The following is a 10660-nucleotide window of genomic DNA, read 5'->3' as shown; positions in this document are numbered from 1 at the left end:
TTGAAGGTAAGTCTCTAGCCCCCTCGGCCTCTGAAGACGGAGGCAGCGGCAGAGCATTTTATTTAGGACTGCATTTTGATGGATGGAACTTTTCCTGTTGCCAGTCCTATTTGTGACTTTTATAGGTTTTACAGTTGTTGCTTTTACTGTGTTTTTGTTACGCTTCGTTTACAGCGCAAGCCCCCTTGAGTTCAAGTAAGGGAGAAAGGCGGCTAACAAACATTTTAAATGACTCCAGTAAACATGTGAACGGGTTAGAGATTTACTAGTAAAAAATATTTATTATTTTATTTATTCAGAAAAAACACCATCTCTAAACTTCCACTCCAGAGAAAGCTACTTGAAATGAAAGCTGGGAATATACAGGTCGCTTCTAATGTTATAACTCTATAATGATATGTTAATTACCAATTTTTAGTTACCGCATTTTTTTGAAAAATAGACTCTGTGGTGAGGGGAGGGCAAGAAAGGCCCCTACGGGCCTCCAGTGCAGGGAAAATCCCCCCCCCCCCCCGTGGGTGAGACTGCAGAGATCTGACTTTCTCATCTACACTCCCATCCCCAAAGTGCTCTTTGCTGCAACCTTTCCAGCAAAGCGGGTTTTGGAACAGTTGCAGGAGAGTCGGGCGTGGGTTGTGGGTGGGAGCCGAGGGAGGGTGCCTCCAGGAACATCCACGCAAAGGCACAATCCCCCCCCCCCCCCCCGTGGACGTGGGACTCCAGGAAGGGAGGCTGCTCCATCCCCCACCAAGCAGCCACAGCAGGCAGGTGGGAGTCTCTGAGGTCTGGCCTGGCCATGCAGATCTCTCAGTGCCCAGAATTGGGGGTTGTAGCTTGGCCAGCCCTCGCCCCCTGCCCCGGCTCCCCCCTCTCTCCTGCCCTGCTAGAGCTCAGGCTGAGCAAGGGGGCGGAACATTCGAAGGAAGGAAGGAAGGAGGGCTGCCAACCTCCAGGCAGGGCCTGCAGAACTCTTGGGATGGCAGCCGGCCTCCAGGTCGCAGGGCTCCCTTCCTCTAGAGGGGAGGGGGTTCCACCTTGTGGAGGTCCCTCTGCCCCCAACCCCCCCGAATTTCCTCCAGTCTGCAGCTGGCAACCCTCCAGGGCGGGAGGGACAGGGCTCTCATCTCTCTCCCCCCCCCCCAGCCTGCAAATGCTGCTGCTGCTCAGCGGGGCCTTGACCCATCTGTGTTTTCTCCGTTTCATCCTAGCTGTTCTTGAGGTAAGTCTGTATGACTCTGCTTTTGTCAATACTTGCTGGAGGGATCTGGGGACTCCTCAGCTGCTCAGTAGCAGACCAGGTGGGTCCCACACATCCCCTTCCCCTCCCCTCCCCGTAGAGTAGCCCCTCCCTCCCTCCTCGCTCTCCTTCGACCCTGCCTGCCTGCCTGCTGTGGAGGGGGGGGGCTGGGGGTTGGGGGTTGGCCTGCCTGTCTCTGAGGGCCCCGAGCTGAGGGCAGGAGGGGTGGGGCTGGGAACTTCGGCCCCTACTTTCGAGGTGGGGCAGCCAAGTCAGGCCTGTCCACTTTCCTCCAGTCAGATCCTGTCTCAGGCTTCTTCCAAGAAGTTCTGCCCCTCCTTACACACACACACACACACACACAATCAGTTGTGAGATGCGGCCCCCCCGCCCCCTCCAAGCCGAGGTCAGGAGAGGTGGCGGGAGACACGGTAAGGTCGTATCCAGCCCTCCCCAAGTTGCCCCCCACGGTGTGATCCCAGCCCCCGCCCCCTGCATCACCGCCTCCCCCCTTGTCTTGTGCCTGTCCGTACCACATTCCACCCAAGCACCACTGTCTGTTTCCTCATGAGCAACCCCTGCTTGACGCTGCAAACGGGGAGGGGGTGCACTTGTGGGCAGCTGTGGCCGTGGGGGTGGCGGGACGGCTCTGGAAACCGTCCTGGCTGTAAGAAAAGCAGAAGAGAAACGCTTCAGTCCGAGAGGGGAGGGAGGAGGCCCGGCTGTTTCCGAGGGAAGGGATCCCAGGCACAGGGGGGCTGGCTCGGTTGGCTGGACGGCTGGCGCTCAGAGGTTAGTGCTAGTGGGCGGCACTTTGGGGGCTGGGGAAGGCCCAGAAGGACCCAGGGTGGGGCGTCCCCTGCTGAGGATGCTGGGAAGATCTCTGGAGCTCCACAACCTCCCCAGCCACGCTACACCCTGAGGGGCTCTGATCCTTGGGAGGGTGCCCTTTCCTCCTGCCTGGGGGTGTGTGTGTATCCATCAGCAGCACGATTCCCAGCGCCCCATTAGCAGGGACCCTTGGCCCCCTTTGAAAGTGTGGGGTAGGTCTGGACACAATTGGGGAGCAGGCATCCCCCCCCCCCAAATCACACGTACAAAAAGAGCAGGAGCCCCCAGAGTTCCCTTGGCCAGGCTCCAAGCTGTCTAAGAAGCCCCCTGGAGTTGGGGACCGTTGGGGAAGAGCAGCCCAGCCGTTCAAAGCCCCCCCCTCCAAAAAAATGGCTGCAAAAAGCTGGCCCTTCTGCTCCTACAAAAAGGGTCCTGGGGAAAGGGCCTGCCCGTTTGTGTGAATCTGACTCCTGGGTTCAAAGCAGGACCGAAAGAAGCTCCCCCCCGCAGGGTCCACTTCCTGGGCAGGGGAGACTGAGGCCGCCTAGAGGGGTGCTGGCCAAGGTGGGACTCCCTGGATCCTTTCATAATGGGAGGGGCCCGGGTGCAGCAGAGAAGGGCGGCTGGAGGGGGCTTGCCTCTGCCGCCCTCCTCCAGCGGCTTCCGGACTTCAAGGCTCCCCTAAAAGCCTGCTACTTCAGAGTCTGTGCCTGGGACTGGGGAGGAGTGCGGCAGCAGTGGTGGGATTCAAGTGCAACTTAACAACCGGGTTGCTTTTACATAGCACCATTTTAACAACCGGTTCTGCCGGGGAGTGGTGCGTAACCTGCTGAATCCTCACTGACTGGGGGGCATTTCCTTCCAGGAGGCTGCCATGAGGTGAAAGTTAGGTGGCCCCTTGCTGTCTCCATGTTGGGCCTGTATTCCTGGGCACATGTAGGAACACAGCACAAGAATGTGGCGCAGGGCCTTGCCGGGGGGGGGGCAGTCTGGGGGTCGGCTCCAGGGAGGGGGCAGGTGGAGTGTGGCTCCTGCCCGAGACCACCTGTGAGCCGCAGCCCTTTTCATGCAGGGCCTCTGGGCCAGGTGGGGAGAGGTGTTCTTCCTGTCCCTCCTCCCCGGGGCCTGCCTCGGGGTCAGGGGTGCCCTCGGCCAAGCAGAGCTGGCTCCCCCAACGTTAATAAATAAGTGGCGCTCTCTCCCCCCCTCTGGCTCTGTTGCAGGAGAGGCAGCCTTCCGCCGTGGGTGCAAAGTAAACTCCGCCTGAGTTGCCGCTGCCATGGGTCAGCCCTGGAACGGGATCCTACCCGGGCAACCGCCTCCGCCCCCGCGACTCCAGATCACGGAAAATGGAGAGTTTCGCGAACATCACTGCTCTGGAGCATTCTCAGCTGCATCGCAGCTCTCTGCTCCTCACTCCCCCCCCTTGTGCCAGAGGGTGCCGTGGGGTGTGGTGGGGTGGGGGGCCGGTCCGGAAGGAGCCACACGCAGCAGGGCCGGGGAAGGGTCCAGATGCATTTTCAGGGTGTTTTATAGCAGGACACAGACGACAATCTAAACCCTCTCATCCCCTTGCCTGACCCAGTGCCGGAGCACCTTCTGTCCCCCCCTCTCCCAAACAGAGCTGGGGAGGGCCTCCTTCTGTCCTTCCGTCCTTCCTTCCCAGATATTTCTCAGGAGTGGCATCCCCTCCCCCCCACCCCCCACCCCTGCAGCCACAACACTTTTCAAGGCCGCAGGAGGGGCCCGTCCCCGTCTTCCGCCCGGCTGCCCCTCTGTGCTGCTGCTGCTGCTGCTGCTGGGAAGAATGCGTTGCCTCCAGGGGCAGGCTGGCCCCGGTCCCCTTGGGATGTGCTAGCTTCAGCCAGCAGTCAGGAAGGGTTGGGGTGACCCCCCCGTCCATCTCCACCAACCAACCCCCCACCCCCCATTCTTTTCTCCAGCATGGGGGCGGGATCGGGTCAGACAGGCAGGAGGCTTCTCTGATCCCCAAAGGCCGAATGCCTGGGCAGTCCCCACATGGGAATGCCGGGCCCCCTCCCTTTCCCTGCCCCCCCCCACCCAATTCTGCGCTCTCCATCCTCTGACAAAGGGCTTCGCCTGCTCTGTACAGTCCCCCAATCCCTGTTCCTTTCTGGAAACTACTCTGGATTCTTACTCTCTCTATACATAGGTCTGTTTTCCTCAGTGGGGCAAGGCTGGGGGGGGGGAATCCACACTTTTGCTTTCATTTTCCCTCCTGTCCTCAAGCAGCCCCCATCCTCAGCCAGGATTTTTGGGGAGGGGCCGTCAAACTATCTCAAAGAAGCCATTTTAGAACTGCCCAGCCGCGGGGCACTCAGGGCAGGGGGTGGGAGTGGGGGGTCCTGCCCCACGCCTGCCAGGGAGAAGGCTGTATGGGAAAGGGGACTTTGGCTCCCCCCACGCTGCAGGAAAGGCTTGCTCGCCAGCCAGCCTGTCCGTCCTGGCCTGTCTGTGGCTTTTTTTGTCTCTGAGCTGCCGCTGGGTGAAAGTGTGTTCTTGGGCACCGTGGTGACTCTCTCTCTCTCTCTCTCTCGTGGCTGTTCTTTCTTGCTATTCTGGTGCATCTTCTACCCCCCTCCGCCCCCTCCCCCTCTCTCTGTCTCTGCTTCCCACTCATTCTTGCCCTCTCTGATCCAGATTACTTTTGTAAGGTCTTTCCCCCCCGCTGCCCCTCCCCTCTTCCCTCCACCCCCTGGACAATGACGGTGGCTCAGGCGGGCACCGTAGATATTTATATAATGTGACATTAAGTGATGCTGGAATTATGATTATTATTATATAAAAGTTTGTACATATGTGAAATCCCTGGATAACCTCCTCCCGCAGCCTCTGCCCCCCCCCCCCCGACCGCTGCCTGCTCCCCACGGACCTCCCAAGCGTCCTTCCCACGGGATTTGTATTGTACATACGGAGAACTCTCTGGACGGACCTCAATCCGCTGTATATATTTCCTACCTTCCAAAGGGAGTTCGGGTCGTGGGGATCTTAAAATGGGGCCCTGACGCCATTTTAAATCCCCAGTAAAAATTTGTGCAAAATGCTACTTTCTCTTGCTCTTGTTTATTTTATGTCAAATTTATTTTTTCTCATTTTTTCCTGGAGTGTGTGGTGAAAACAGAAGAAAATGTTTAATAAAAAGCAATTGGTCTTTTATAGCCTGTGAAAGGTAGAGGGCTTTTGGGGAGATGTAGGGGCAGAGTCCCTTTGGGACCTGGGGAATGTAGGACTGCAGGAAGCAGGAGGGCTTGAAGCGGTGGTGGGGGACCCCACTTTCATCTGATTGGCCGGGAGCTGGCCTCTATTCAAGTTGTGGGCAGCATGTTGGTGGGGGTTGGGGGAGCTGGATGGTACGTGGCTTGCCTGTGCCCTGAGTTCGATTGCTGGGCATGACCTTGTGCACTCAGCCCCCCTCGCCCCCCGTGGGATTAGGTGTCCTTGAGGGGCCCTGTGTGAGGACGCACATGTGTCTGCAGCCGCCAAGCAAACGAAGGATGAGATCAAGAGGTCCTCTTCAAACCAAAACCTTCCCTCGCTCTGTGGTGCCGCAGACAAGCAGAGGGGCCAGGCAGGCTGGGAGCGCCACATTCCTCAGGGTGGGAGGAGGGGAGAAGTCCCTCACTCATGCTTCAGCCTGCACTGTTGGGTGCTAAAATACAGGCCCTTCATGGGACACCCGAGCGGCCCTTCTGGAGTAGCCCGCTTGAGGGTGAGGCTCCCCTGGGCGTTTCCTCATCCCCGTGAGGGGCCAGAGCAGGTAAGAAGCAAGAAGCATCGGCCATGGCCAGCTCTGCCGGGGTGGGAATCCCCAAGTACTGTGATCTGGGGCGGGGGGGGGGGGAGTCATTCTGATGGGAGGATCTCCCTGGGGGCAGTTCTGTCCACTGCAGCAACTTCTGCAGTGAAGTGTTTGCTTGAGCAACGGCTGGGGGGCAAGGAAGGGGCCCCCTTTCCAGGGACAGCTGTGCAAGCACCCCAGGCCCACCCCGAACACTCACTGGGCCAGCAGCTGAGCGGTTCTGTAGTTGGGCCTTCTGGGCTGCGCACAGGGGGAGGTCTACAAGGGCAAAAAATGTGCCAGATTTGAACCTGTGGCACCACGAACACCAACTGTTGCTCTTCCACTGAGTCAGCCCAACCAATGGATTGCCCTCCTGGTCCCTCTGGGGCAAACACCAGAGGACTCTGTCCCCTTCTGCAACCTAGAGCATCTATCGTGACCTCAACAGTTGTCAAGGCTTTGTGGGTGTGAAACTGACTGCAGTTCTCTGGGATGTATCAATTAAAGGAGATTTACAACCTTTAACTCTGATAACACCAAGGAGCAGGGGGGCAGAATTCGATTCTCTGACCTATTGACCAGCAAACCAGACAGAAAACCTGTAGAAACTTTTCTCTTTTAGAAAATAAAACATTCTTTTGTTGAGCATCACAGAAAATAAAACATAGCTATGAAAATGTTAATCTTACCATTACCGTAAAGACAAATGCTAGAATTTCCAAGGGTCCCGGCACTGCTCGAGAGCATCAAACCCAGCGCCAGCATTCTGTCCCCGCTGCTTGTGGGGATTATCCAGAGCTCAAGTCCCCCAGAGATCCCACCTGCTCCTCTTCTGGAATTCTTAGCCGGAGCAACCGGATTTGTTTGTCACAGGAGCACACCTTGATAGGAAAAACACACACCCTCAACTCCCTCTAAATCTGACATAATCACACGCGCATACCTAGACATCTGATTGGTCATGACTGAGTCTGAGATCAGCAACATGGCTGGAAATCGGCCAATCAGCAGGTGTGGATGAGACCAGACGGTCCGGCAGCTGAACTTTTAGCCGCTATTAGAAAGCAACTCGTTTAACCTTCTCTGAATTAGCTGGTTCAGCTAACTGTGCACGACGAGAGCAGCTCGAAGCCACGCAATTCAGGGACTGCGGGAAAGTGCCAGGATTCCCACTCAGGGCCACAAAGAGCAGCTCCGTGGCGGCGGCCAGGGCAGGTCCCGCGGGCTCAACCCCCGGCAGCGTCTCCAGGCAAAAGGGCGGGGGGGGGGGGCAGCAGGCGAGGGGGAAAGACCTCCCTCCGCCCGAGTCTCACGAAGCCGAGCAGGCAAGTCTGACCTGGAGGGGCTGCCGGGGGTCACTTGGGGGGCGTGCGCGTGCGCGTCCTTTCATTACAAAGAAACCGAGGGGGGGGGCTGGGAAAGACAGGCCCTTCCCAGGGGACCCCCCCGGGGACCCCCTCTTCTGCGCCTTCGGAGGGGAAAGGAGCGCCCGGAAGGGTGGGGCGGAGGGGAGGGGCTTCCCAGGGCCCGAGAGAGCCCCCACCCCACCCCACCCCACCCCCTCCATCGCCGGTCTCAGTCCAGCCTCGGAGAAAGCAACACGTGGGGGGGCGGGGTCTGCGGACAGCTCCTCCTCCGGCCTCCTGCCCCCTGCGGAACCCCCCGCCCGCCCGCCAGCAGAGAGCGGCTCCCTGGCTCAGCAGCAGCAGCCACCAAGCTCCGCCCCCCGGACTTCCTCGCAGGGCCAATCGCCGTCCCGCGCTGTCTCCGCGACCCCCGTCCCCGCCCAATGGGAATGCTGCTCCAGCCCCGCCCCTGCTGGGCTCGGCCAATCGGGCTCCATCTCTGCATCCGGGTGATGGCAGCGGGCAGGCGGAGGCCTCTTTTTTCCCGCCCCCTCAGGAGGCCTTCTGGCCGGCCCACCTACTTCAGGGGGCGGGGCTCCAGGGATCCGCGGCGGCGGTTGGCCAAAAGGCATAGGGGAGGCTGGCTTCCGGTTTCCGGGTCCTCCATTGGCTTGGATGTACAGGAAGAGCGAGCCCATTGGCTACGGTGGAGGGCGGGGCGAGGCGGCGATCCAACCACCCCCGGGACATCCCGCTTGTCCGGCAGGGGGAAGGGGCTGGCTCGGAAGGGCCGACGGAGGGTCGCGGCGAGCAGGTGAGGCGCCCGGCCCAGCTCGGCCACGCCGGCGTCCGTGGAGAGGCCGCCGCCCGCCCTGGTCCCGGTGTGCCTCTGAGCACGGGCAGAGCGCCTCCTCCCGGGGCAGGCGGAAGTTCAGCGTCCTCCTGGCTGGAGGCGTCCTTGTCCCTGGGGCTGGGCTGGGCCAGGCAGGGGGAGAGGCGCCCCCTGGAGCCGCTCCTGGCGCCCTCAGGTAGACTGCCCCTGGCCACTGAGGCTCCTGCCTGGCTGCGCTGCGTCTCCCCGGTCTGTGCGGCCTGGTGGTTGTGGCCGCGTCATCAGAGGCCGGCCGGCCGGTCCTCCGGGGGGGGGGGGCGGGAGGAAGAGGCGCCTTCGTGGCCCTGCAGGAATTCACTCGCACCTGTCCTGCGTCGGCACATTTGCACTTGTTTGGGTGTCCCGGTCGTTCTAACAGTACTTGGCGGGACTCATCGCAGAAACTGGAGGGGGGGGGCGGGGGGGGGGAGTCTGCTGCACCTGGAGGGTTATTTTGAATGCCCCCCCCCCGCCTTTCCGCCTTGCCGCCTTGCCTGGTCTTTATGGGCCGCAGCCCTATAGGGTGGGTTGTTGTCAGGTTCTCTGCGTCCTTGTGGAGCTGCCACGGCAAGCTTGTGGTCTTCTCCCACGGCTGCTGCCCCTGTGTGCTCCGGACACAATAGCTGTAGCCATTGTCAAGCTAACGTTCCTGTGTCTCCAGATCGGACTCTGTCCAGGAGTCTGCAACCGATGGCCCTCCAGATTCCCATGAACGGCAGTTCCCATCAGCTCTGCTAATTGGCCATCCTAGTCCATGGAGTTGGAAGAGACCCCCAAGGGCCATCAAGTCCAACCCTCTACAATGCAGAAACACACAATCAAAGCTCTCCTGACACATGGCCATCCAGCCTCTCTTTAAAAACCTCCGAAGAAGGAGACTCCGCCCCACTCCAGGGCAGGGAATTCCACTGTCGAACAGCCCAGACAATCAGAAAGTCCTTCCTAATGTTTAGGTAGTGGAATTCTCTTTATCCTGCACCTTGAAACTCCACATGACTCTGAGCCCCTCTGGAGCAAAGTGGCAGAAAACAGGCTTGCTCTCTCACCAACATGATATCCCTTTAAATATCTAAACATGGCTGTCATGTCACCTCTTCACCTTCCCTTCACCAAACTAAACATCCCCAGCTCCCTGAGTGTCTCTTCGTAGGGCATGGACTCCAGACCTTTTACCATTCTGGTTGCCCTCCTCTGGACCCATTCTAGCTTGACAATGTCCTTCTTGAATTGCACAGCCCAGAACTGTGCACAATATTCCAGATAAGGTCTGACCAGTGCAGAATAGAGAGGTACAATTACATCCCTTGATCTAGACGCTATACAGCCTAGAATTGCATTGGCTTTCTTGGCTGCCGCATCACACTGCTGACTTGTGTTTAGGTTATGGTCTGCTAAGACTCCCAGATCCCTTTCACATGCAGTGTCTTCAATCCAGGTGTCATTTCTCTCCATGGGATGGCCAAGATCGAAGCCATTAATGAGCATCCTTTGAGTTCTGTCAGTCAACCAATAGTACCATCTAATAGTAGCCTTGTCTAGTCCACATTTCACTAGCTTACTTGTGAGAATATTATGGGGCTACTACTTGTCAAAAAGCTTTACTAAAATCCAGCTTTGCTGCTGATCCCACATATCTGGGGGCAGCTGATTCCTGAGCAGATCAGGGGCAGATCCTCGCATGACAGGGTCCCCTAAAAGACCCCCCCCAGCAATGTCTCTTCAGGGTGGGGGAGGAGGAGGAGGCTGCTTTGGTATGAGGGGAGACTGGGAGGAAGGGCTCTACCCCCCCCCCCCCCCCCCCCCCTTGCTGGTGTGGATTGATTGCCCAACAGCCCTGGACTGTCAGGAAGTTCTTCCTAACATGAAATTAGCCGCAGACTTCCCCTTTCTGCTCTGGGAGAGGGACACAACAGATGCCCAACCTCACAAAAGACTCCACACACTGTGTCACGGGGAGAAGGTCTGTCTCACCATGACGTGCATTTGGGGATGCCAGCACAATGTTAGGAGCTGAGACCACTGGGCCACACAGTCCAGCAAACCCACAATTAGCTGCTTAGTTCTGGCTGTGAAAATCTTTGATAATACAAAGGAGGGTTTCCTCCCTGCCTGGGATGGGTGGGCTGAGGTGGCTTTGAGGTGGTCAGCCACTGCCCCCTCCCCACTTGAGAGCTTTCCCCTCCCAGTCTAGGTTCTGCTGGCTCACTCCTCCACAAGGATGTCTGTGAGAGTTGGAAGAAATAACTCACTGGGCAGCCATGAAGGTCACGGAGTGGCTCCAGGTTGCCCGTAGGGCAGTTGACTCCGTTGAGAGGAAACATGATAGGGCGGGGTGGCGGGTGGGAGCACAGGGGAGGTGTATAAAGTCACTCATGGGGGGAGAAGGGGAGTACACTAGCCCCCCCCCTGCCCTGTTAGAGCTGGAAATGGGTCTTTACTCAGTGAGTGGTTAAATTGTGGACTTTAATGCCAGCGGAGGTGGTAACGGGCACAATCGTAGGTGGTTTTAAAAGGGGGTTACATTAACGGAGGGGAGCCCTGTCTGTGGATAACTGAAGGGCGCCTCCGCCTCT

At 58.5% G+C, this 10660-nt stretch overlaps 1 protein-coding gene across 1 annotated transcript in view; it reads right to left on the bottom strand.

Moving 5' to 3' along the window:
* LOC125428777 (zinc finger protein OZF-like) overlaps positions 1-10660 on the bottom strand; it is a 798123-nt gene that overhangs the window by 547721 nt on the left and 239742 nt on the right. The gene's annotated exons all lie outside the window — the stretch shown is intronic.

This window comes from Sphaerodactylus townsendi, linkage group LG03, assembly GCF_021028975.2.
Source record: "Sphaerodactylus townsendi isolate TG3544 linkage group LG03, MPM_Stown_v2.3, whole genome shotgun sequence".
Lineage (NCBI taxonomy): Eukaryota > Metazoa > Chordata > Lepidosauria > Squamata > Sphaerodactylidae > Sphaerodactylus > Sphaerodactylus townsendi.
The sequence above is the reverse complement of the archived record's forward strand: the minus strand, read 5'-3'. Positions and strand labels throughout refer to the sequence as shown.